Raw genomic sequence first — 27,664 nt, forward strand, 5'->3', positions numbered from 1 at the left:
ACAAGGATTTCCACACCTTTCAAAATACACATTCTCTGAAAGTAGAGGACCAGATGGCTGAGTGGCTGTAAGCATTTCAAAGTGCAGCCTCTTTCCATACAGTGGTCAGTATGGCAATCTATGATGGATAAAGTTCAAGTTTTCAACGGTCACTAATTTTGTTGACTGTGAACTTAAAAAGAACAGCTTACCTAACACCTGCCCTTTGCCTCTCTCAAAACCAGAGTGCAATTCACAGTATCCAAAAGGTTTGTCTCACCAATTTCCCTATATTTGGATGAGTCTCTTAGCAGTAACTGGGTATCCAGATTCTTGGGGAGCTTTCAGCATCTTAAGTCTGACTGTCTCCAACCTAAACAACTTCCCCCTTCACCTGTGGGGTCTCATTGCAAGAGGGACAGGATAATAGTAAGCCAAAACTCAAACCACTACGTAGTAAAAGCTTTGCATAGAATAAACCTAGAAGAATCCTGCCGAAGTCAGCTATCCCCAGCTCCAGAACAGGTTCCAAATGCAAAGCAAAAAGACCCTTCATTTATGATCAACTGTTACAATCATTATTTCTGCTTTTCTAGCATTTATTTTACATAGCTAACTGAAAGTAGTTCAGAGTAGACTGAAGTCCAAATGGTACCACTTCAGACCACTCCACTGTAGTTAAGTACAGACAAGGCAAATTCAGAGCGCTAGCGGTAAAGACTCCGTGTATCACGTAACAAATCATCACAAGCTACAGAAAGTGTTTATGTACAGTAAGCAATGCAGTCCAGCACCAAGACAGTTAAAATGGCTCTGAAAGAGCTAGCTCAGCTACTGCACGCAGCCCAGTTGAATAAGCTCCTCCACTTACCCACTGTAGCATCTCTAGTACCCAAGCTAATTTGCTGAGTTAGGTTTATTTGCTTGACTCTGTTGGCACTGGTAATTTCAACACTATTTGCATCACTGCAGTATGTAGCTTCTGTTGCCCTCAATTAATATTTGTCAGTTTATCACCACAGTGTCACAGTTTAGCATACATTAGCAACACAACTGAGTGATACACAGCTGAAAAACAACACGCAGAGCACTGTATTAATACACTGATCCAAAGGAAAAGTAAGCTTCCCAACCTGAGTTCACGGACTAGGTAAAGACCAACCACTTGCCCTTTGCTTGGTGAGATCTGATGTCGCTCCTTATGACACTATTCTGCCTGTTCACAGACCTCCCAACTATCTGCTTATTTCATCACTTTCGCATTTCCATTTTGACGCTCTCCTGCCCTGCTGAGAAGGGACTGCCCCAGGAGTGAGGGAGAAGGGGGGGAAAGGAGGAGTTGAAAACAAAGTGAAAAAAACTCATCTAGTCTCACAAGCTTATTATATACTGTGCTTTTTATCTAAAACCTCTTAAGTCCATCTTGTGCTCTTTCGCCTGCCTTAAGTATCTGAAATTTCTCTGAATGACTTTTCCTAAGAGAAGTCTGCCTTTCCAAGCAGTATTCAGATAAAGAAAAAGAAATATGAAGAATATTTTTCTTCTGCCTTCTGGCCCTTATGCCATGAAGAAACAGCATATTATTGGTTGCAAGCCTATGACATGATTACTGAACCAGCTCCTAGAGAACCAAAGATTACAGTGACCACCACAAAGCATCATTGATACCAACTACCAAGATACAATGTTTGGGGGATTAAAAACCACCAAACCTAAAAATCCCAGCCTATTCTTAATCACTAAGCAGACCTGCATGCTATTTGTTGCAGTGTTTAGTTCCTGGTTTGGTTTTGTCTGTACTACATAAACCTGACAAGTATTCAACACAATTTCTCCCACTTTAGCTCATAGATCTTCTTTAGGCCAGTCATTGCAAAATTCCTCATTCCTGCATTACGTCTGACCCTTTGGTTGAAAAGCGTTGCCAAGACCTATAGGTAGGAATCCTTTGTTGGTGTCTGATAAGATAGAAGACAGACATGGCTAAGAACCTTAGTTTCTCAATTGCATTATGAAACTAAACAAGCAATGCTGAAAAGCTGAGTTTCTGTTAAGAATGGGCTTTATATTTAACCAACAATGATATTAACAGTGTCATAAAAGTGGATGTACTACTGTAATTATAGACACAAAAAAAGCTACTTAAAATACAAAATGAATGTATTTCTTCACTGCCTTACTGCTTTACATTATTTCCTTTTAAAAACAACAACAACAAATATCTTCAGACCAAGGAAAATGTTGAAGGTGGCAGGATCTCTCCAAGTCCCAAATATCCCTCATAAAACTGCACTTTCAGGTCCTGCTGAGCCAAGTGCGGCTTAATTGCCTGCAACGGCAATTCCAGGCACTGCAAATCATATACAGTTCTCCCATGAAGGCACTAAAGAGCTAAGACTTAATTAGCATCCCTGATTAAATAGCAATTCATACAGCCATTACATCTTCCAGCTAGGGAGTGTAGTTCTCTGAAGAAGCGGCAAAGGAGAAAACAAACAAACACACACCTCCCCCCACCCAAAAACTCACCACCACCTACTTTCTTCAAACTTTATCATGGCAAATGTTCGTTATTTATGATGGAAAGGCTACTGCCAGACACACTTTGAACACTCCTAGGCAAAGTTTCCATTTACAAGCTTGACCCGCTTAATCTGAGAGATTGCGGACCCCAAAAGAAATCACAGTAATTATAACAACATAAAGCAGATCAGAGAGCGCAGCACCACTACTAAGCATGAGAAAACTCCCACGGGCAGCTGTGTTTCAACGGCCTGTAGTATTGGGGGAGGGAAAGGGAGGCAAATAAATCCCAACAAACCACCACAACAGAAAAACCCTACATCGCTGATAGAAGTCTAAAGGACAAGCATTTCTGAAGCTCAGCTAAGCTCCTATTCTTCCCTTCTTCCGCTTTATCTCTTACTGTGATGTGTTTCAGAAGTATGAACTCCTTGGGACAGCCGGGATTGTAATTCTTCACCTTCCTTGCTCTTTGGGAATCCTGAACAGATGGAAAAAAGCGAGGAAGAGCAAAACTAAGAGGCAGAGTACATATCCATACAGACATCCTCTCCATGTTTGAATAGGACAGCCATGGCAGCAGCCAGAGATTACTATATGCTGTGGTATGTGAAAGCTGGTGTTTCGTGGTGTAGGAAATCCCTTTCTTTCCAAGTTTCCGGTGCCTGCATATACTTATTCACCTATTGGTTCTGTTCAAAAGGTGCTAGCTTGTCCCTGGTTCTTGCTGGATTTGGGAAGATCTCCAGACAAAGAGAAACAGCATCTGAGTGCGTGTAGTAGATAATGGAACAGAAACAACTACTTATCTCCAGACAGCTCACACGCTGGCCATGTTCTCCCCAGGCTGAAGGATCATGTCAGCCCCCTGTGAAGCCTGAGAACATGCTCATTTTATGAGGCTGTGCCAAGTGGGAAAAATTTACAAGACGTGGTGATGAGACAACAAAACCAAAGAATTATGGAGAGGAAAAAAAGTAATTTAGGAGTCCACGTGCAATGTCCATCAAAGAAGAATAAGATTTTTAACAGGATTAGAGGTATGCAGGTAACAGAATTAGCAAGGTGGATCCTCCACTATAGCACAGAGTATCAGTTCTCATATCCTGAAGACCGATAATTTTTGGCTTTAAATGATAAGGCACAGGCTCAAGAACCGATTTATAAGTGAGATCCTGGATACCACCCTAAGTGGTCTATGGGAGCATATTGAGAGTTTGGAAGCTTATCTCTTAGACAAGTGTAGAATTACACTGCAGCAATATTCCTTCACTCACCCAAATTGGAAATCTTAGATAAGTGAAATAAGTCTGCAATGAGGATAAACACACTGTCATATGACAGGACTCCAGTAAACTAGCTAGACAGAGAGAACAATGACAGGAAGGATATAAGACAAGAGTGAGTTACTGTATTTAGTGTTTGAAATGTCATTTGGATACTGTTCAATGCTAATGTGCCCTCTGGGGTTTGCCAAGTCCTGTTCCATTGGCTTCAGAAAGCCAGAGGTCAAATTCACATATAAAAATCTGAACAGTCATTCATATTTGAGCATTCCCTACCTACTGGTAAAAAGCACTTTATTCTTGATTAAAATTTCTGTAAAACATCTGTTCTTTGCAACATAGCTTAACAGTCCATCCCTTATGCACTACACATGTTCCTACGTTTCTTCTAGCATTCCTTATTTCTGCCTCTTATCCCATTACACCCTTTTTTCTTCACACAGATCTTGGAGTAGCATGCATTTCTGTAGAACTGAAGGAAACTCCTTTTTCCGTCACAATCTTCTTTTACAGTTACCATCTACAAAATATTATATAGGTATTTGATATCAGCATTCAAAGTATTGGTTGCTCCACGACGCTGAACAGCTTCACAAGTGGGGTTTGTCTTTGTCTATCATTTCTCTAGCTTAGTCAATGCCACTGAGAAAGTGAATAATCAAGATTTTTGGATGAAGGCTTTCACAGTCCCAAAAGAATTCAAGGCTATCACTGAGCATGCAAAATAACTTACTGATAAGTCTGAAGCAGTTTCAGTTATTTGCACTGTAATACATGACTGCTCAGTTGAAGAACGAAGCTTGGAACAACATATGGTACCAATTACCTATATCCTCCTGTAACCAGTACTTTTTTTTTTCAGATACAGTTTATCTGTACTGCTTGGCAGCTCAACTATCTCTCCCTCTTCTCTTGAGGAATACTACCACATGCAGATGCTATTTATATGCCAGACAAATTATTTCTGCAGCCATATTCTTCGCAATAAGCCTATCCTTGTGTCCCGTCCAAGTCATAATCAAGTGTCATAATTTGTGACTGTGAAAGATGCCTTGGCACTTTTTGAAAAGTAGATCCAGAATCTTGGCAAAATTTCTGTTTTGGTAATTGCATTCTGTCTATCTGTAGTTGTTCTTCTCTAACAAACAGCTGATGAATTCTACCCCAGATGTGGCTGGTAGCAAGCATATCCTTGGAAGCTGTTAAATCAAAGAACAAACTTAATAATGAGCAACATAATTACAAGCCTCATTTCTCATGTATCTGCTCTACAGGTATTTTTATGCTCTTTTTCAGCTCCCAGCATCCCATCACAACAATAGCTGGTCTAAACAGAAGTCACAGGAGTAAGTCTCTGAGGACACTTTCTCTTTGAAACACTGGTCAGAACCCCAGCAAGAATACCAATGGCACATTAAAACTTATTTCCCTCAGCCTACAGCAGCACTTGGTAGTGTTTAGTTACCTCCCATTTAAAAATTTCCAATCCTTACCTGAAAAGAGTGTCCCACAGCCGCACAGGTAATCGTGCCAAATACCAGCTTCTGACAAACAAATCTAAAGGGAAGCAAGAGTCCTATGTATTTTGAAATAATGAATTTCACATCATTTTCTTTTGCACTGTTTTTATAAGGTATATTGTCATATTTAAGAGGAAAAATAAAATACAAAAAATTATTTGGAAAAGCCAATTAAAAAAAAACAGCTTCCTCGGGCTGGGGGGAGGTGGGGAAGGGGGAAAGGGAATGAACTGACACACATGAGAACTGCTACAAAAAGCCCCCCAAACATCATAAACATATTTCTATCCTTGGGTTATGTGTCAGGGTCCATTAACTTCAAACAATTTGGAAAGGAGTACAACATGCTATGAAAAGCACTTCTTTAAAAACAGAAAAACACAGAGTGCAGTGTTACGAGGAACCATGTTTGCTGTATGCCAATAGAGGGTCCTTGCTCAATTTATTATTTTCCATAAAAGCCCCAAACACGTGAATTTTTTAGTGGCAACTCTGCAAGTTCACCTGAGATCAGAAAGGGAAGAGGTGTTTCGAATAGCTCATCAGTTGTCACCACCCCCCAGGCTGAACACTTGCCATGGTGTCACATACTGCCAGGTATTCAACAATTTGTTGCAAAGGAGAGCGCTGGGTGTCCAATAGCCCTCCTGAACTAATTTTTCTTACTCTTTGAAAACAATTTCCTAGGCCATCTAGCCGGGAATGTCACCTTCCAAATGTGAAGCAAAAGGCTGCTGCCTTCTCAAGCTCTAAGAAAACAAAGCTTTTTGTAGCAGAGTGTTACTTTTCTTTTTATTAAGTCTATACAGCAGTGATGGCACAGACAAAATATGGTATTTTTTTATAACCTAAATCAATATTTGACCAGAATTACATGTTTTCCCTCTTTAAATCTAGTTCTGCACTTTTTTTTTTTTACTAAAATGGATAAGATTTGCCTTAAACTAGTGAGATTTAAGCACATGCTTGAAATTAAGCTAACACCCAAGAAGTTTAACATAGCTGAATCAGGGCCATATACAAGGCAAAGTTGCTCTGGCCAGTAAGACCCAGTGTCAGGAGATGTGGGCTGAATGGTAACCTCGACTATGTGTCTCCTAAGGTAGGTTAGAGATGTCATGATGTCCCTCAGTCTTATTTTCTTTTTTGTTATTAGCTGTCTGACCGCAGCAATCAAAAAGCTGCGTACTTGAGCAAGATCCCATTGAAAAAACTGCCAAGAATAGTCCTTCACCCTCCCCCACAGTTTTTCTTTTCACAGCTATATTACTTGTGCGGTATAGCTGGAAATAATATTAGCTGGGGGCTGTTCTGTATTGCTTGTTTTACTTGGGTCTGCATACAAATTGCTTAAGCGTTCTGTTGGTCATGAGCAAGCCAAAAAATAGCTCTGCTCCTTCTCCCAAATTTCCATCTATGCTGTGGTGATACCAGGAGGAAAGCGTTCATGAAAGCAGAGAGGCACGGTTCCAAGGGAGACCTGCAAGGGAGGAGATGGTTCCACTTATTGGTGAGGGCTAAATGTCCTTTCTATGCCTCACTACAAATGCTTTGATTAAAAGCAAAACAACAACAAAAAAAGCAGAGACCTTAATAACCAGTTCAAGGCTTCACAGCAATTAAGCAAGAGAACCCTAGTAAGCACTTAACTTCTCTAGTTTCTGTGACTAGGAAAACTAACAGAAATATTCAAAAGACAACCTTACTTCAATGAATTCTAAAATAAGAGATATTATTCACTACTAACATTTCTGAAAAAATGCTGAGCCTAATGGAAGACCATTGACCAACAACACACCACTCATTGCAGAGTTCTAGATAACAGCTACAGGCGTAGGGAACAGAGCAGAAAAATCCCTTCCACTCCCTCTACTGTCCCTGGTACCTGGATGGCAAGAGAAGGACTGGAAGAAGTAAACAGAGGGCAAAATATCTCCTGACCTGCCACAGGGAATCCCGAGGCAGCTCTCCATTCACAAGAGGCTGTTATAACTTTGTGATCACACCACCACTCTACCCTGTGAATAATGAGCTTGTAGAACTTAGTATTGTAAATACACGGGGTTTAAAATTATTTTCCTATTTACCGACTAGACAAACAATTTTCCAGTCGCTCTTGTCCACCTACCGAGAAAGAAGCAAAGCTGTCCGCATTTCACCGTAGTAGCGGGTGGCTTCAGGAAGGTTCCCTAACCACTTTCATTCTAAGTTGCAAGCTGGGAACGCTGTGGTCCTACAGAGTCACAGTGTTTCTAAAGGAATTTAAACTGTCCCTCAGGCTTCACTCCGGCAAGTGCATTCATCCATCCATCTTGTGAGCCCTTCCTCTCACACTGAGAGCCTGACTGAAACCCAAAGTTTTGAAATAAAATGCTGTTCCCATTATACAGGCCTCAGAAGTCTCAACTGAAGTAGGACAATATTGGTCCCACAATTCTTCCAGCCTCAGAAATGGGAGGCTGAAGAAATACAAGCTCTTTTTGGGAATACAGAGTTAACCTTGGAAGGGAAAGCATTCAAAAGACTGAGAACTGTCCGAAAACAAATACTGACCTATATAATATAATAGGTTTTGTTTACTGAGGCATGAGCAGATACTACTTCACTGATTTAAGTGAATAGGCTCAGCGCCAAAGCTATCAATGGAATTATATCTGCTTATGCTGCTGGGAAGTTCTGCTCTTTGCACAGCATTCAGTGAGGTGTAAAATGAGGACTTAATGTTACTTGCTTGGACTCATTTCAAAAGCAATTGCTGCACCTGTTCATACCAACACACATACACAATAAATTCTTTTATTTTTCCCAGAATCCAATACCATAAGACTTGGATTGAAATAATAAAGCTATGATTCATATTCCTAGACATTTCTTTATTCTTTACTAATCACCTCCTTTGTAAAATACATTCATTTTCCTAAAAAGAAAAAAATAAAATATCTGCTTCTGCCAATTAGACAAAATAACTGAATCCTTGCACCTTCTCTCCACAAGAAAAGAAGTCTTTCTGTATTGCACAATACTGAATATGAACAGCATACCCCAGCTCTTCTGAAGACGTATCTTTCAGGTATTATCCAACAAATGGGGACTCCTAAGGAATAATTCACAGAAGTGAGTTGTATACCCCTTTGAGTGCAATAAAATAACAAGTGGCGAAACGGGTCAGATTTCTTCACAGACAAATACGAGTTCTTATCTGCATAGCATGGAGAGTGAAGAGTTTTCTCCTCTGATTTAGCTCTAAACCAATCTAAAGGAGTCATAATGGACTGACTCCAAATACACTGCCAGACTGCGGGGACTGTGCAAGCGGAGGGCTTGGTTCTGGTAAGCGGTGAATATCCTCAGCTTCCACTGGGAACTCGTGTTCCTTTGAAGGAAAAGGACATTTGGCTAAATGGAGCTAATTTTAACAAGCCTAAACAAACAGCACACCATGCTATAAAGTTATTGCAGTAAGGAGAGAAATATTCATCTCCTTATAGCTATAAAAGTTTGCTTTCCACAATCGACTTGAAGAAGCAGGGAAAGTGAGCAACCTGAGTAACATACATATAATCTCTTGATTTGTTCGACTTTTTTCTATAAGCTGCTCAAATGTAGACAAATAACAAAACCAGTGCAAGTGCATGGACCCAATGACCTCCAGAGGTTCTTCCCAATTTAAATTTTCTATGTCTGTGTACCATGAGATCTCATGATGCTCACCACATCTCTAGAGGTGGCACACTGCTCAGAGATCCTGGGAAGAGAAGGAAGAAGGGTCAGGCCTGTGGACTGCAGCTTCTCTTGCTTAATTGTTTATACTAAGGCAGCCGCTGTGGATAAAGCTTTCCATCAAGGAAGGCAGAATAAATTCTCCTGGTTTTTTTTTTTCTTAATAGAGCAAATAAACTCCAAATATTATTTCCTACGTATGCAAACCTTCACCGAAGTGCCTCCAACCAGTAGAGGACCAGCTACATTAAGATATCCCTAGTTTTAGACTTCCATCATTCCTATCTTCAAACCATATGACCTTTTACATGGTTACCTGCTAAAGGGGACACCTGCACGTGTATCAAACTCTCATAATAACCTTGTGGGATAACTACATTCAGGGTAAGGCTAGTACATTCTTTCAAAAAGCTAAATTTTTTACTTGCTTGCCACACTTTAGAAGGGCCAATGCCACTTTGTACATTTTTATAGCCTATTCTGTTTTTTTCAGGTTTGTTCAGAAAAAAGAAAGCCTGTGGAATGGCTATCAGCAAGTCATCACTTATCTCAATGAAAGGTAAGGGGAAACTGAGGCAAGCTGGTTTCTTTTATGCTATGAAAGCGCATTTGTGGGTATCAAGTGGTACTATTAGAAAGACAGAAAAGAGTAAAACTTGTCTATTTCTTACAGCTAATATATAAGAAAACACAAATATGGTAGCATTATTCTTTAAGCAATGTATGATGTTTCCAGTTTATTCACAATATGTGCAAAGGGAACGCCAAAGATTAATATGTCATTAAGAGAGTGTTGATAAAAGATCACCACTGAATTATAGTAAACTATGTGGCTGATTTTTTTCAAAGGAGCCAAAAATACATATGGGTGCATTTCAGTGGTATTAAGGTGTCTATCTTTCTTAGACTTCTAAGAAAAAGAAAAAAGTGCCCTGAATCATTAATGTCTACTTTGCTTCTGAAAGACTAGATTTAATTATGTTTTGGTCTAATGGCTGGCACAGACTAGGAAAGGAAAGATGTAGATGAGAGTAGGAAAGGGATTACAGCTGCCAATCATATCCACAAATAGCACTACCATTTTTAAGATCCATTGGACCAAATCTTGAAGCCTTTTATTAGCAAAGAAATTCCCATTAACTGAGAATGTTCCACACAAGGCAGCACACCATACCTTGCATAATTCAGCTACTGAATACAAACTACCGTTTCTAACTCTTCCAGTATTCAATTTTTATTATGCATAACATACTCCAGCATATACAACAGCTCTTTTTAGGGCTTATCACTGCAAGATGACAAAGTGTCAGCTTTAAGCTACCCTTGAAGATTTCCCCTCCCTGCAAAGATGCCAATCTGAGATTCTACAAGCAAAGGCATGTTCGTGTTCTATCACATGTCAGCAGCTATAAACAACAGTCTGAAGGGTGCTTTCCCCCGCTCCTGTAAACAAAGGAAGTCTTTATTCCTGTAGTAGTAGATCTTTCATGAAAACTGTGAATCTTGACTGCTACATGGCAGAGATAACTCATGCTCCTGCTAAATAAAGTTCCCTAGAAATAAACCATGATATTGGAGACATTTATTTGCAAGACAGTTTAGACATCCTCAAACACAACTCATTCTATGGTATATTATGCATTTCAGATTCCTCTGCGCATCCAACCAGTGACAAAATTTCACCTCTGATTTTAAGGAAGCTGTCATCATCATTCAAACAAAATACAGAGCCTTGTTCTAAATTAAATGCAGATTATTTTAGTTTGTTGTTCTAGAAGCAGAAGTGTTTAGTGGAAACAACAGCCACATTAGGTAGGCTGGGACTGAATTAATCCTATTAAAAAAAAAAAAAAGCAGAAGCTGCATTCTTTTGTGATACCTATCCTCCAGACAGAACAATGACTGATTCAGCTTTCCTGATGAAACTAAGGACCCTCCCCCCTCAAATGTCATGGCAGCCCAGCTGTCATCCAGTCAACATTTTACACTTCCCATACCCGTGTCTAAATGCACAGCACTGCATTGGCCACTACTCTTAAGTGTATCAAGGCCACTGGAGTTATGGTTTTCTGCAAAGATCCCCCGGCTTTTTCATTTGCACTTCCAGCCTCTCTTCCAGCTCCCCGATTTCCACTACAAGAGCTTCCTGCTGGAAAAGCATCACTCATTTCTAGTAGCAGTGCACAAATCCTCCATCTTGAAGGTAGGAACGTCATGGAGAGAAACTGCTGTACAACTAACGTTCACAGCTAGGACTACAGGATAAATCCTGTTACAAGAATTCGCAGGAGATAAACTACACAATTACTTCACACGCAAACACAGCAAATGTCTTTTAAAAAATAAATAAGCAAAGCAGCATGATCTTAACTAGTCCAGCGCAGTAGAAAAGATAAGTGAGTGTGGCAAATCTACAGATAGGCTCACAAGGTTCTTCACATAGAAGCCAACTCAGCATAATCACTGATAATATTAAGTATAGCAGAACGTATGGTACTACCCATGTAAATCTTCTTACACCAGCCATTTTCTGTTGAAGTGCATGAATACAGCGTTGATGAATAAAACTATCTGGAGACAGCCCTACATTTTGCTTTCAGACAAGATAGGCTGACAAACACACCAGATGCTAAGTGTAATAATCACTCATGTTCCTCATTCTGACCCAATGTTAGCTCTTAAACAACAATTTGTAGGGATTTTGTTGTTTGCTTTTTTTTTTTTAAGTGGCTACAGCTTTCCTCAACTCAGAAATTTTTGCTTACTGTGCTCCTAATCCAGAAGCAAGAGACAGTGACAAGTCTGAGGTACTGCAGCTTGAGGTTGTTACCTGCTGCCATTCAAAGCTCTTCAGCTGCAAGCTCCTCTCAGCCCTAACTTCTTCAAGGGGCCCAGTGCCAAATCCCACACCTGCTGGGGAAAGCTAAATTACTTACTGCAGACCGGCTCGTCACCATACAGCCAAAAAGCACCAGACCAAATGGAATAAAATGGTGCAATGAAGGACAAAAATTGCCCACTGTTACATTCCTTGGCCAGTCTTTGATCCCAAAGGGTCCAAGCAGTAGCAACCACTCTTGCAGCACCAAGTAGCAATCGTTTCAGCACTGCTTCTTCCACTCCTGCCAAAACCCTCTTATGTGCAGCCAGGCAGGGGGGGAGTTGGGCCTCCATAGCTTTCATCTGCTTTCCAAAGAGGACACCAGAGGATAATGCTAGACTCTTTTCATTCCTTTGTGTGGCCATTCCTTTGTAGTGTTAATTATTTACACATCTTTCTATCCACAAGGGAAGAACAACTGATATATCTTTGTGCAATTACAGCTATTTTCCCTTATTCTGTACTTCAACAATAGGAGCGCATTTTCTAAGAGCTTAGCTGTCCTCAATCTGCACACCTTTGTCACCCCCTAGGAAGACAACTGCCCATTAATCTGCACGTGTTTATCGTTTGCTTTACTATATGTTTATCAGTGTTACCCGTCATCAATGTGATTTTTAGATTGTCTGCATGGAACAAGGAAGCAGTTAATCTTGACTGCAAATACATGAATGTGATTAACCCCCACAATATGTTGTGGCAAAAAATAAGCTGCAATAGCTTTTGAGGAAGCCTGAATACACCACTTTTCAAGACAACATCTATATAAAGAAGGAAGATTATTCCCCTGCCCTTCCATCTCACCTCTAACATCAGTACGTCTATAAATGAAAAGAATTCATCCGTAGCCACAATACACATGGCTTTTAACTAGCAGGCACACGGACATTACATCTTTAGCTGCCATATCTTAGGCACCTCTCAGCAATTCTTTTCTTTAACCACTTGGAGCAAATCACAACATAAGCAGCTCTGCCCTTGCCATGCAATTCTGTTGCAATTTTCTACAACTTCAAAAATAGCAGCAAAAGGAAAATACAGTGTCCTCATGAAAGAAAACCAGTATCTTACAGGATTCACTCAGAAAGCATTTGTTCCTCAGAAATAAAATAGCTTTTGTGTTACTCAGAAGACAAGGCAGCAAGTTCTTATATAAAGAACAAAGGAACAAACCAAATAGGGTTGCCTTTCTAATACTGTCAGTGCTGGCACAGACATGATCTGCAAATAATAGCGTGTGGGATTTTTTTTTTTTTTTTTAAATAGACTATAAAAAAAATCTAGGAAATTTGTGAAGTTTTTGCAAAGGTCCACCTAAGCATCCCCCAAGCCCATATTTGTCCATTACTAAACCTCTTTGGCTAACATATACATACTCTTTTAAAACAAAAAATATTCTTTGATAATTTTCATTTAAACCTTCCCCACCTTCAAGATTTTACCTTCATAAGCTACCCATCCATTTTTATGTAATCTGCATAAAGACAGACAGAGGTGGAATATAATGCTGAAGCTCAATTTTCAATATTAAAAACTATAAAGCTATAATTAATGAATTCCAACAGTCACAGTTCAGCTCCCTTTTGTGGGAGGAACTACACTGAGACAAATCAAAATGTTTCATGGTCTCTTTGAATCGCTTTTGAACGTTGTCCTTGAGCACCTCCAATTCTTTATTATTTATATCAAACATGATTTCCATTGAGACTACACTAGTGGTATATAGTCTGTAAATCTGTCAAGTCCCTTGGAGACCCTTGGCAACCGCTTTTGTAAGTCTAGTGCCTCCTTGGAAACTCTTGTTGTGTAAAATCAAAAAATCATTCTTATGCTCAGTGGAGAGCTGAATGCAAATGTGGGAAAACAATCTTCCTCCCAGTGTTGCTGTGAAGTAGAACCATCAATCTCCTTTTTCAGCCAGCCATGAAGATGAAGTTCTACCACACATACCTATGCACTGTCAGGTATTGCTGCTGCTTCTTGAAGGCTTAAAGGCCGCTGTGAGCGCTTGAAAAGGGAGTTCTGAATGATAAACCATAGACAGTCTCCATTTGCTTGTATTCGAAAAAATAGCAAACCCCTTCCTCTACTCCTTAGAGGACCTAGATACCAAGGCCAGATTCACAACTAGTAAAAATCACTGTTGATCCATTCGGGTCACTGACCTTTCCAAGGTAAGCATTTGGCTCCCTTTCCTGCTATTTTCTTCAGAAACACTCATTCCCTTCTCAACTACACATGATGATTATTGGAATATTATTGTATTCAATCCAGCAATCATTTTACATACCAGAGTTTTTGTGGGTTTGGGGTTTTTTGGCCAGACGGGTGAGAGGGCGACAGCTGCATTTCTTATCAGACCTGCACTCCTAAAGCCTATTCAGCAACAGGGTGTTAATTATTACTTTATAATCACTTGATTCCTACAACTTGAGGTAGACCTACACAGCATTGTACACTAGATGCTACACAAGACCTCAGCAATCATCAGCAGTTTTCAGATTCAGTGGAGTTCAACCAAGAAAAGTTACCTAAAGGATAACATGGAAGTTGATACGTTTGGTAACCTAGATGGTTTTCCATAGAACGACAGCAGCAGATTCCCCGTCTTCCACATGTGTTTGTTATCTAGCCCCTCAAACACTACTTTGTTCAGAAAAAAACGTAAATTGAAAATATATTGTACTATAAACTCAGTCCCTGCCTTTATCAAATTGAAAATTCCTGGGGGCAATCCAATAGACTTGCAGACATCGACAGCATAAACCACCACAAAGAGTAAGCATATTCACTGGTGTTCTTTATGGGCACTTTGAGCCAGGCTGCTCTATGTATTTATAGGCATTCATACATGTGCCCATACCTAAAAACAGTATTTCTTTAAAATGGTGATACTACCAGAACAGTACAAGACAGTCCAAGGACAAGCAAGTGTCAGTCAATAACTGTGCCACTGCTGCATGTTCACTCAGCACCATATCGTCACCTTGTTACAGTGACAAGTGACCCGTTTCCAGCCGGGTGCACAGCGTGGGCCAAAACAAAGTTACAGCTGACATTCAGTTTCAGTCTCTTCAGTTTTATCCTAAATAAAGCACTTTCTGATCCAAGCAGCTATCTTAAACGTTGTCAAGTGACAGCAGGAGCATAACTGACAGTAGGAAAAGATAAGAACTGTAGAGTATACACACACACACACAGAGGGGGATGTGTGCGTACTTACATGTATACAAGCACACATACATATGCAAACCTCATCAGCTAATCCCTGGACACCTGGCAGAAGGTCCCGGCCTTCATTTAGGCCTCAGCTGCACACAAAGTGACCACAGGGCAGGAGAGGCACTACTCAAACTGGGTGCAGCAGGACGGGCTTAGCCAAACTGGTGGGTGGCTGACAGCAGTGGAGTCAGGTGTTAATCAGGCCAGAGTCTTGCCAATAGCTAAAGTGATGACTAGTGTCCAAGTTCACTAATTGGTTCACTTACTAAATTCAACATACATTTTGTTTCAAAAAAGATTAAGCATTTCACCCACAAATTATTACATAATCCCAGAAAATGGTAAAGGGTTACAAAAGAAGTGACAAACTAACAGCTTTAATTAAGCACATCAGAGCGCAGTGCCGCTAGTCCATTACTGTGTTAAGTGGTCTAAAATGTAACTGTCTATACATTACGAAGCAGTTGTCTTGGTTATAAACAGGCATCTTAGATGATATCTCAGTTTGTCTTAGCTGTACAAGAGAAAACAACCCAGAAGAACTCCAGAGAATCTGATCCTGTACAATCATTTTTTAATTGGCAATAAAACTAGGTATTCTGCTGGGATGTGCTGGTAGGATCTACAACCAAGAATAGTTGTACAAACCAAGTAGTCAAGAAAAAACTGAATGGATATCCGAGCGCCACATTTGAGATGACCCATATTGATGAACAAAGTCACACAACCTTGCAAATAATGCCCAGAGGGCACAATAGCCTAGCATTTCTAAATATGTCCTCTCAGACACATTTCTGACAAATAATACCTCACATGTATTTTCAGTTACCCATCTCCCTCAAGATAAGTGTCTTGTTAGAGCAGACCCAGAAAACCTCGCTCACAGTTCCTGAAGTTCTGATACTTTTAAGGTAGATTCAGACAACACCCAGAGATTCAAACAGCATGAGGTAGGTATGAAACAATATACATAGTCTCCAAAAACTTTGTAAGATCAATAATTACACAGTATCTTCTAAAACAGGAGGGTTTACAGGGATTAAAAAAAGATAAAACAAAAAAGCAGAGGCCTTCCAATAAGTGTCAGGTGTCAGCTGTGTATTCTCTTGTTATTATTGGTTGGTTGTTGTTGGTTTGGGTTTGTTTGGTTTTTTTTAATAAATTGCCTGAAACTTGTGTTCTGACACAAACTCCTCATAGCAAAAAGTTCGGGAAAGCATATCTAAGAAAAAAATATAAAGGGTGTGTATCCCCATATATAACCTGGGAGGAGGGGAGTGGCAGGTTTGATTCATAACGCTAGCCCAGGAGAAGTTGGGACTTTCACCATCAGAGAGAGGACAAAAGGCCAACTGCCAGCAATCCTGCTGAAGGCAAGCGAGAGTTTCTGACATCACCCTTCCCAGGGGGTGGTAACACTAGGACAGCTTTAATTTGCATGCTCTCATCTGCACAATCATCCTGAGCAATACTGGACCCAACTGCCTTTCACTGAGGAAGGAACATGGCCTAGAGATCTCACCTGATCAAAGGAAGCGGGATCCCAGAGCAGAGTTAAGAGCCTCTGTTGAGCTCACGTGCCAGGGCTTACCTGCAGCGTGATACAGCGCTTCACTGAGCGGACCGCTGACAGACCTTTGCTGGTTTACGCCACTGAGCATCTGGGCTATTGGGGCAATTGCTAGAATTTCTGTGTTGTTTTTCCAGGACCTATAAAACTCAGTCTGCAGAATTATAGCAAACCCAGCCCTGCTTCATTGATTTTTATGCAAGACTGCAGACAATTTTAGCAGCCCGCTGGTACTACAGTAACCTGGTAGACACTGCCACTCTGAAAGGTGTGATTTTCATACATTTAAAGAAAAAAGAAACTCCAAACTCACAAAGAATTCCTCTAAATTAAAACCTGCATGTTTTACCTCCCCCCAGCTTAGTGAGATGATGAATACAGCACTCATCCCCTTGGCTGTCAAGGAGTGCGATATTTCTTAATCACAATATTTTGCACAGCTATGCTACTAACTAGATTCATCCTCAACAAGCTGGAACAAGAGTGAACTTTTCAGTAGTATACCAACTAGAGCAATGAAGAAGTACACTGGGGAACTGCGATACTGTGCAGATGTCCAGGTGACAAGCCACTGTACAAAACACTATATAGGTGAAAGTTCAGTTTCCTAAGGCCTTCTATTGTCACTTTTAACTTAGGGCACTCACCCGTAGCACCTCAGTTCCAATACTTCATTAGCTCCGATTTAACACAGCAGTCAGGACGCTCAAACTCAACAAGGAAAGGCTGTGAACCTAACAATTCTCTCAACTAGTTCTGATCCCTTCTTCTACCCACACAGGCAAAAGTCAACTTTTTTTCAAATTAGCAACATCTCTCTGGATTTAGTCCAGCTGACAAGCTTTTCTCACTTGCTAGGTGGAACACACAGCACAAAATTTCTTAGAATTCAAGAATCTTGCAATCAATATGCAGCACAGATCTCTGCACTACAGCAGTTACATTATCTTGTGTGGCACATGCACTGTTCCCATGGCAACGAGCATCCTTCATCCAACTCCATTATTATGGCTATTTGAGGCTTTCAGAATCTCTGGTGTCCAAGCCATGGCTCAGAGCTACTTTGTGCTAATAAGCCTCAAGAATAGACACAAGAAGAAAAGAAGAAAATACAGCAAACTCTGTTTTGCTAATCTATAAGCAACATGGAAAGCAAAAAGTGGCATGGGAAATACAATTCAATCAGCTAAGGGGAAGCAACTCTTACATAACCGTCTTCATTAAGTGAGACGAACATCGTGCAAATTCACTACAGCCTTTTAATTCCAGAAAAATTAACAGTCAGCTCAGTAAGTCTGTTGATGAAGAATGGCTTTGTAATAGGTATGAGGAAACACAAATCCTAATGAACATCTATTGCAATATTAATTTCTCTATCATTGATATAAAATATCTTTCTTTTTAAAAAGGACTAGTTTGTAATTATCTGCAGAACAGGTCAAGAAAATAATTTGATTTTGACCTTTTTATGATGTCCGATATTAAAGCTTTAAAGGGCCATTATCAAAATATGTAATCTTCATAGTATAATCTATATTTGGTTTATATGAATTGTCCCTAGATATTTTAAGTAAGCTTTCTCTATCAATACCACTTTTTTTGGGGGGGGAGGGCATTTAAGCATTTCCACATCAAAGCATTACAGCAACCTCATTATGCTTTGCACAGCTTAATACAAAGTTTCTCTTAGTGACCAACCAGGGAATTTCAGACAGAAAATAAATAACCTAATTTATTAAAGCGACCCTTGACAAATCATCCATAAGTTGCTAGCTAGAGGTTTTATCCCTGTGAAATACACATGGGTCAGTAGGAACAGGAATCCTTTGAAGTAGGCGGGTTTGAAGGCACTTAAAAAGAAATGTTAAAAATAAAGAAGGCACTACACCAGAAAATGCCCTTACAATTGACAAAGGAGACTGACAGGCTGCTGAATCCAGTTGATCTTTAACTACTCTTAAGCTTAATTGTGCTCAGCACCTGTTCGGAAAGAACAGTAATTCTTTAAGTGTCTTGAACACCATCTATCCTCAGCTGGCCATGTTCAGTGTCAGGTCAGGTGTTGAAGATCAGTCTTCAGAACAGACCCCTCAGGGAGATGAATGAAACCAGCTGGTGCCACTCTCAATCCCCCATCCATTCACAGAGCATCCAGGCAGTGAGATCAAAGCCCAGTTTCACATGGTCCCTATGAACAGATGGAATAGAAGGTCTCATGAAGCCCACTGAAGTAGGAGTCTTTCTCCCTTCCACACTCCAGCTCCAAAGCAAAGACTGCATCCTAAAGTAAAGCCCAGGAGGACCCCTGGCAGGTCCTGTTCTTTTGGGCTGGAGAGCAGTAGTTCAGGGAGTGACATTACACTGAAGGATGATTTCCAAGCGTGGCAAATATTTAAATATCAGCTTCTACAGAAACTAAGAGGAAAAAAACCCCTCTTCTACTACTGGTAAATGAACGTGCTAAGCATTAAGGAACAGAAAATAAAACCTTACTTGTTCACAGCTACTGTCATCATTACGTGCTGTTTGCAACCTGGAAACCTGACCTGCTGGTGCTCTCACCTGGCTGTTCCTGCAGCTCGCAGGTGAAACCCGTTGTTTTATCAATTCTGTGCCCCATATCAGTCTCCAGGCTGACACTGACTGTCCAAATAGGTGAACTCATTTCAGGAAAGTGATGAGAGTATGATTACTGTTTGAGAACGTAACTGACATAAGGTTTAAGTGTCTTTACATTTGAGGCTGAAGGCGTGTTGCTAGTCAACTCTGGGACAGATTCTGAATTCTGCTCATGTTTGACAGCTAGTGAAATCAATGGAATTAAATTCAAGTTAAGTTAAGCCCACAAAGAAGCTTAACATACTTAATCATATAGCTTTCTGCTATTAAATAGTTTGCAAGAGGAAAACGGCATGGAATTTTCCATCTATGCCTTCCCTCTGGAACCTGCATACCCAGTTTGCACAACTCTAATTTTCTTGCTCATGAGACTGAGAAAAACTTTGTTTTCACAGAGAAGATATGGAGAGATGATCCAGGAATGCTTAAACTACTCTTCCTGGTTTTTTTTTTTTTTTTTTGCTTCAACACAGGGACAGCTGCTTACTTCCAGTTCAAATGCAGGTTCTGCGTCACCCTCCTGTACATGACCAGCAAAGGATGCTGAGATGGGGCTGCCAGGTGAAGTAGACCAGTAGACACAGCTGAGGAAGATGACATTGTGTTACCCTGAAACCCATCTGCTGAGCTGGAGAGGATCTATCACACAAGCAGCAAGATCCTTGAGGAATTATATTCTTTCAAAAATGTTAAAACCCCGTTCAAATAATCCCAGTTAATTTTAATTTCGGAAGGTTAGATAGTCCTCAGAATTTTCTCTAATTGCATATTCCTCAGAATAGACTCCTCTGGTTGCTCTGTAATCAAATCATAATTAAAGCATCTGTGTCATTTTATCTATCCCTTCCTGCTATTTGTAGCGTTTACAGAAGGCAACAAAGATGCAGCATGCAAAATTTCCAGCATCAAGGCTCATCATCAGAGCAATAATAGGGATTTGTGCTAGTGTGACTGTCTGAGTGTTTCCTTAGGCTTTCATTAGCCTTTAAAAACAATTGAGGAAGAGAAGAATACTAAACAGTGCCCCCCTTGTTGTATCCACAACTGGAGGCCATGTTTTATTCCTGCGATACTTGTTTTTAAAACAGCTGCCTCATTTCATCTCAGCTTCGATGAGAAAACAGCCATACAGTGGAGAAACAGTTGTCCTAGTCTGAAATTAAGAGATATGTTAAATAGCAGTATCACCTTGATAGAGAAAAATATTTTATTTTTGAGCTCTGTATGATTCATCAGACTGAGTCTGCACTACATTTCAGACAGGAAAAAAAAAACCAAAACAAAACCAAAAAAAACAACCAACAAGCAAACCCCTTCCCCTGAGCTATATCACAGAACCCCCAAATTAACTCATTCGAGGGTTCAGACTGCTGAAGAGTTGGTGCTACGTGCCTTTACCTTCAAGGGCATATTGTAAGTCACAGTTCAGAAGAAAGGGGATGGCACAAACTGTGCAAACTCTCCCCCTCCCTTCCAACACCCACTACTCTTAAGTGATGAAAACGCTGAGCAAACTTCTCTGGGAAGAAAGTTTGCATCCTGACATCCTGAGCTTAGTTTTATCTATCCAGAAGAAGGAAAATAAAGTATTAAAAAAAATAAATCAATTTCTTGCACAAGGAGAATTCTAGATCAGACTGGGACAATTTACTTGTGAAATTTTAGTTTGTATTGAAAGGAATACATTGATTGGTAGCTAAAAGCATACATTTTTCAAGTGAAAATTTTGTGATGTATTTATTCGCCACTGACATGACTTATTCTTCCTTTCTTCTGCCCTAGATTTTAGTCTTGTTACACAATTTTGTACAGTTACAGAATGAACCTCAACTGTGTAGGCACTGCTTGATAAGCATATGAATACAATTGGTATGAAAGTAACAATTTTTCACTGTATGCTTTTCATTATAACCTCATTCTAATTAAATATTAAAATAATTGTTATTTTACACAGAAGAGGTTCTATTTACACAAAGATTATTCTAAGACAGCTCTTCAAACTAAAGTCAGCATTAAGTTTGCTAACAACATATCACATCTTTTAAATGCATAGATCAAAACCAGAACAAATAAAAACTTTCCAGCTTAACAAATTGCTCTATTAATCATCCTTAAATAACTTCTATTTTTAGATGATGAATTCTTTCAGAAATGATTTTGAGTAGAAAAGTGATTTTGGAGCAATTGATAGCTAAGTATGCTTAATTTAAATCTTAAATGGAAAGTCTTTTCATATCTAATAGATAACGTTAGCTACCAGCGTGTAAGGCCCGCCTCTGTATTTGGTTTTATTTCCTTTAGGGTTTTTGTGCTATTGTTGTGGGGGTTGTGCTGGTTTTTTTGGTTGTGTGTTTTGGGGGTTTTGTTTTGTTTTTATTTTTTAACCAGACAACAGTGGCACAGAGTAAGACAAACACAGGACTTCTGAGACACCAAAGTGATTACTCAAAGCACCCCATGGATTACAGCTGAAGTCAAAGGACTTGTACCTGTTATACCTTGTGGGTTCCCTGTGACCCACAGGGTTCCTTTATAACAAAGAGCTGTCATTAACCCAATACAAAGCAGAATTATTGTTGAGAGGGGCATTTTCTGCACGTTTAAGTCTGATCAGAGTAGCAACATGGAAATAGCAGAACATTAATGGTTTGGGTCTCTTTCCCTGGGGTAAAGCCAAGGAATGACCGCTCAGGCTAACGTTGTTCCAACTACACTAGTGCAACTGACAGCAGCATTTAGTCCTTGGTCTGCAGATTACATCAGCTCTATTCTGGACGTGGTCAGCCTCTTCTGTGTTCACAAACTTGCACGTTGACCAGATCTTGAACAATTAAAATTATTGCAAAATACAGTTGTGCAAGAACAACAACAAAAAAACCAACAAAGGGTTTCTTGGAAAGTAACAATTTGTTTTTAATGATACACTGTGTGACTTTCCTTCTTCAAATTCCTTCGTAACAGAAAGGAGGGTAGAATACATATAAAAAATATATTTTTTAATTATTTCAGTTCCTAGTATATGAGGGACCAAATCCTGTCTGCATTCTGTAAATAGCACTCTATGCAGCTGGCAGATTTTTTTTTCCCATCAGTAAAGGAGGTCCAGGTGTAGATGAATTTGCTTATCAGGTTACCTTCCAATCTGACTGAACAAAACACATTTCAAATATCCAACTGCCAGTGTTGCCCTTATAAAAGGCTCACACAAGTAGTCTGAGAAAGTCTCAGATGTTACATTCTTTTTCCCCTTAAAAATATAAATTAAAGAAAAGAGCAAATCCAACAATCCAGTTGGTATTTCATTCTGTTCTCCTACAGAGCTTATGGCAAAAGCAGAAGCTGGGGCTGAAATGCTGGCTGTCCTCACGCTGACAGTCAGAGGACATGCTTCTGGAAGCAGGGAAACAAAATATCTCAGTTGCTAGAAGTTCTGAAGCATATCAGTTGGGTTTTTGTTTTTTTTTTTCAAGCCAGATACCAAATAATTCACCCGTGATCTGAACGCAGCTTAGTCTTGCTGTAGATAACGGAAGTCTAAAGATTGCATTTCCTATTGCTATTTGTACAACAAAAGACTTTGTTGCCTTGTCCGTTGTTTTACTGAGCTGCTGCAACAACTGACCTTGTCTTTTAAGTCAGATCTGCCACAACTGTGAAAGTGTTCACTGTCTTTCTCTATTTGGCCACGTCTGCGCTGTCATCGCCTGTTCAGAGAGGTCAGGACTGCAGCTTCAACCTTCCATTACAAGCATTCAGAAAGGCTTTGAGGTGCACTGCTCTCTGCATTTTATGTAACCAAATGTGTCACCATATTAAAAGCACAACCATGCAAATGTCACAGATGACCATCTAACATGCAGTTGAAAGGCACAGATATGTCCCCAAGTCCAAATTCATTTTTTGTTTCCAACATTCAATGCAAGCATGAGTTGGAAGAAATCACGGTAAGTAGAAAATCCTAAGATAACTTGAAAAGAAATTGTCACCAAGGATTCTCTTCAGAGATAATATTTTTTTCCAAATCACTTGTTCGTAGTTGAGTCATCCCGGAAAGCATCTAAAGCTTGTGGAAATTTGTCACTGCATATAGGATGATGAGTGCAGAATTCTTACAGATTATTTAGAAATTTCCTTTTGGCATCTGTAGCTCGGATTGCACTTACATAGTGAATAGATTCAAATATAGAGTCAAAAGCTTCTTCCCCCACCACCTTCCTACTTCGCTTGTTCCCAGTCCTCGTGTTCAATTACTACTCTGTTATACTTAATAGTGCCATCAATGCTGCAGTACTTTAGCAAGAATAGAAGCATCCCATCAGCAATCAGTATCTTCGGTAACTACATTAACCACCAACTCGTCCATGCTAACAAATCATTGTTTACTTTTGAAAAGCATTTTAGCAACCCACGATATTCACGAATCAAGCAAGATTGGCGTATGCAGCCTCTGAACAGCCTCAGCTTTTAACTTTACCAAACAAAACTCCACGTTCAATAAAGCAGACATGAAAATTGCTTCATTTCTCCCTTTTCCACACGCATAGGAAATAGTAAGCTTTACACACATAACATACACACAGCCCTGTCTAGAATACTTCAGACTCACTGGGTATGAAGAAATTCATGATCACAAAACAACTATTTATCATGGGAACAACTGCCTAAAATTTATGCAGACCCATGCTCATATGAACGCATGCATGATAAAATAAACTGTAAAAACTAGCAGTCCATGCTCCTCATTACCAAATGACATCATCCATACCTTTAACCTCAGAAGAAACAAACAACATCAAATTCTTGCACATTCTATAAACTCTAAAGATTTAGAGCTCTCTTAAAAGGAGTTCCCTATGATGCCAGTGTTGATATTGAAATAGTTCAAACTTATCAATAGTTAAGTTAGGCTACCTATTTAGAAAAAAATAAAATGAAAATTGAGCCATCAATTCTTAACACAGTATTAACACGTCAATTTCTGACAGATTTCACCCATTTCCCATTAGGACTGAAATTTATTTTGGCAACAGAAGGAAGATACCAACTTATGTTTTTTCTGTTCCCCGTGCCCCACCTAAAGCATTTAAATTCACACACATTAAGCAACTTGATCCCCAAAAAAGTGCTGAAGCTCCAGATAGCCAATTAAAGTAAATTCGAACAGCTCAAGCTGAGCATCATTGAAATTCAAGTCACTTTCCCACCTGCATGCAAATTTAATAACTCCAAGTTTTAAGTCACTGCCTTTCATATCTAGATCTCCACATTTAAGACAAAAGCTGCCAAGATCCTCAGATTTTGAAGAGGCCAGGATCAGCCACTGTCCCTTTAATGTTCCACCTCGTCTCCAAAAGGAACATCTTTTTACTAGAGCTCAGTGTGATTCACTGGAATTTGCCAGGCAGGTCAGGAAATCCCCTGAAGCAGAGGAAGAATATTAAAGAGATGGGACATGTATATCAAATCTCATTACTGTTCTCTTATGAGAATCAATCAAGTGAAAGGACATGATGATGTCATTATGACATCATTTACTTTGAGATTAGAAATTCATAGCTACTTAGCAACCAAAGCTGTCCAATACAGAAGTAAGAGATCCACTGGAAGATGTTATCATCTGACCCATTTACTGCAAGATAAACATTTGTCAGCTCTTGTTCCAAGACTTTATAAGACATACAATAACTTAAGAACCCTGTTATTTCAAGTACAGAATATTAGAAATAAAACATTCTCTCTGAACCTTTTTTATTAATATTCAAGTACAATTTTTTTAGCCCATAACAGCTAATATGCACATTCCCTCACAGTCATCTTCCTTTTCACCTTCTCATAGATCTAAACCCTAAAAGTGCAAAAAGAGAGAGCTTGTGCTAAACAGACTTTATTATTTCAAGAACTACAGTCTCTATCAGAAACTCAAACCTCATATGGTCAAGGGAGACTAACATAATTGCATAAGAATGCATGCTTAGAAAGCATGTTTATTTCAATAAACTCAGCTGAAAACAGCCAGTCGATGAGCTCCAGTATCTGACAGAAATTCCAGTAAAAATAAAAAATAAAAGGCTTTGTGCATGAAAAGAGAATCGGTCACGCTACTTCTGTGGCTATTTCTGGGACCTGAAAAGGGTTTGATGCCCGGAATCTATGCCTGACCTGATTTTTCTTTAAAGTTCACTCATCTCTGTTGAAAATACCGTTTAAGCGAGTTCTAAAGCAACTGAGCAAAGATAATGCGTGAACTGAAATTATAACGAAATCTTTAAATCCATTACCGAGAAGCTAGAAGCAGAGCACCAGACCGACACTTCACGTTTCCTTATCCATGTTCTGCTACCGACTAAGCAAAGCACTGGAACACATTTAACGTTAAACGACAGAAATTAAAACACTCCACCTCCTAGAAACAACTTTCATTAGGGTGAGGCCGTTCCGGGTTCCCGCGGAAAGGAGAGCCCCGGGGGAGCCGAGGGACGCCCGGGGGTGGCCCCCGCCTCCGCTCTCCCTTCCCCTTCACCCACGGCGATGCCCGCGCCCCCGCGAGCGCCCACACGGGCGGAGGGAGGCTCGGCACACCGCGGCGGCGACCGACTGAAGGAAACCAAGTGCCGCCGCCGACCTCCGCGGCACCGGGAGCCGCCGCCAGCGCGACGGCAACAGGCGACCTCCCCGCGGCCGCTTCCCGGGCGATTCACCTCAGCGGTTCCCGCTGCCGCCCCCTCAGCCCCTGCGCGGGGCCCCCTCTCTCCCCTCAGGGCTCCGCCGCCTCAGCATCCTGCCCCCGAGGGCGGCCGCGTCCCCCGCTGCGCCCCTCGACGCCGGCCTCGCCTCAGGGTGCCGCGGAGCGCGCACGGGGAAGGGCTAAAGTTTGCGCTGAACCGCGCACACCCTACCTGCCGCCGCCGCGGAGGAGGACGACGAAGAAGAGCTGCCACCGCCGCCAACCGTCCCGAGCCACCGGCGCTACCCTCCCCGAGCGATAGTAATGTTCATTTAAAGCTCGGCGCCCGCCGCTCCGCCGCGCCCTCCCCACGCAGCGGCGGGGCCGGGCGCTGCCCGCCCCGCCCCGCCTCCCAGCCCGCCCCTCTGAGGAGAGAGACCGCCGCCGCCGGGGCCGGCCGCCTCCCCTCGGGCCTGGCCGCAGGCCCGGGTCCCGTCGTTCTGCCTGCAGGCGACAGCTGTTGCCACCGCGCCCCGTCCCCCTCGCCGGGGAGGCTGTCGGGCGGACCTGTGGCTCGCCTCAGCACTTCGGCGGTCGCCGGTTTTCCCGCCGGAGGCCAGCAGCCCTCAGCGCTTCGGCCGTTGCCGGTTTCCCCCCCGGCCCGAGTTAACGGAAGTTGAACAAAGAAGCTGAGAGCGGCAGGCCTGGGGAGCTGCTGGAAGAACGAGCAGTTTTCTGACCGGGTTTGAGCGGCATGTGTTTCCAAGTGGAAAGTTAACTTCCAACAGGAAAGCTTAGAACTGTGTTTCGATAGTGTTGAAACATAAATACGTTTCCAAACGCCCTCAAAAATGTCCAAGTGTAGGACAAGAAATGGCCAAAATCGCCCCTTTCCTGGGATTCTTTTCAGTCCGGCATCTTCCCGGTGTAAGGTTTCCCGTCGGGAGTCGCTGGCGGTGGCTCCCTGCAGGCCCCAAGCGGGGCGAGCTCACCGCAGCCATGACACCCGGCAGCCGCTCGGCCTTGTCCCCGGGATCATGGAGCACGTGCTGTCCCCGCCAGACACTGCTCCACCAAGGACAGGTGCATCCCAGGGACCTGATGAATGTCCACACCCGCAAGAAAAAGCATTGGCGCCTTTGACTTCCCAGGTGACTCCCTGAAATGAGTGAGTGAAATGGCAGTGACAACTGGCCCAGGGATTGAACCAAAAGAACACCTTCCAGGGAGTTTTTCAAGGTAAGCTGGTTTCCCTTGCAGCAGGACTAAAGTCGTCATCACCGTAGTAGAAGAGTCAATCCCATACCTCGTCCTGTGTCTTTCACTGCATTAAAGCGCAGCGTCTGTTATTTACAAGATGAAGTAACATTCATTACATTCATTACAGCGTCTGTTATTTACAAGATGAAGTAACATACCCAATCTCTGCTAGCATCCGTTGTCTAACGATACACAAAATTGGTAACAGAACCCGCAATCTACACTGCGCTGTCATGCACTTGTCAAGTCAGGAAGACCTAGCCTCCTTTTCCTCCCAAACAGCTCTGGAGGGGATTTTTTTTGTCATTTACCCCATCAGTGGATTATGAATGCACCCCAAATGTTTGTCTATCTTCTTAATGTCTACGTTTATCCATGTGAATTTAAGGATCATGTGTGAACTAGTGTTTGACACATGAT

At 41.2% G+C, this 27,664-nt stretch overlaps 1 protein-coding gene across 1 annotated transcript in view; it reads right to left on the minus strand.

Moving 5' to 3' along the window:
• Positions 1-26,374, minus strand: part of SLC6A1 (solute carrier family 6 member 1) — a 61,901-nt gene extending 35,527 nt beyond the window's left edge. Inside the window, exon 1 of the mRNA XM_063348358.1 lies at positions 26,217-26,374. The gene's annotated coding sequence lies outside the window, so the exon portion shown is untranslated. The remainder of the gene's footprint in view (positions 1-26,216) is intronic.
• Between the last annotated feature and the right edge of the window lie 1,290 nt (positions 26,375-27,664).

Source organism: Chroicocephalus ridibundus, chromosome 10, assembly GCF_963924245.1.
Source record: "Chroicocephalus ridibundus chromosome 10, bChrRid1.1, whole genome shotgun sequence".
Classification (NCBI taxonomy): Eukaryota; Metazoa; Chordata; class Aves; order Charadriiformes; family Laridae; genus Chroicocephalus; species Chroicocephalus ridibundus.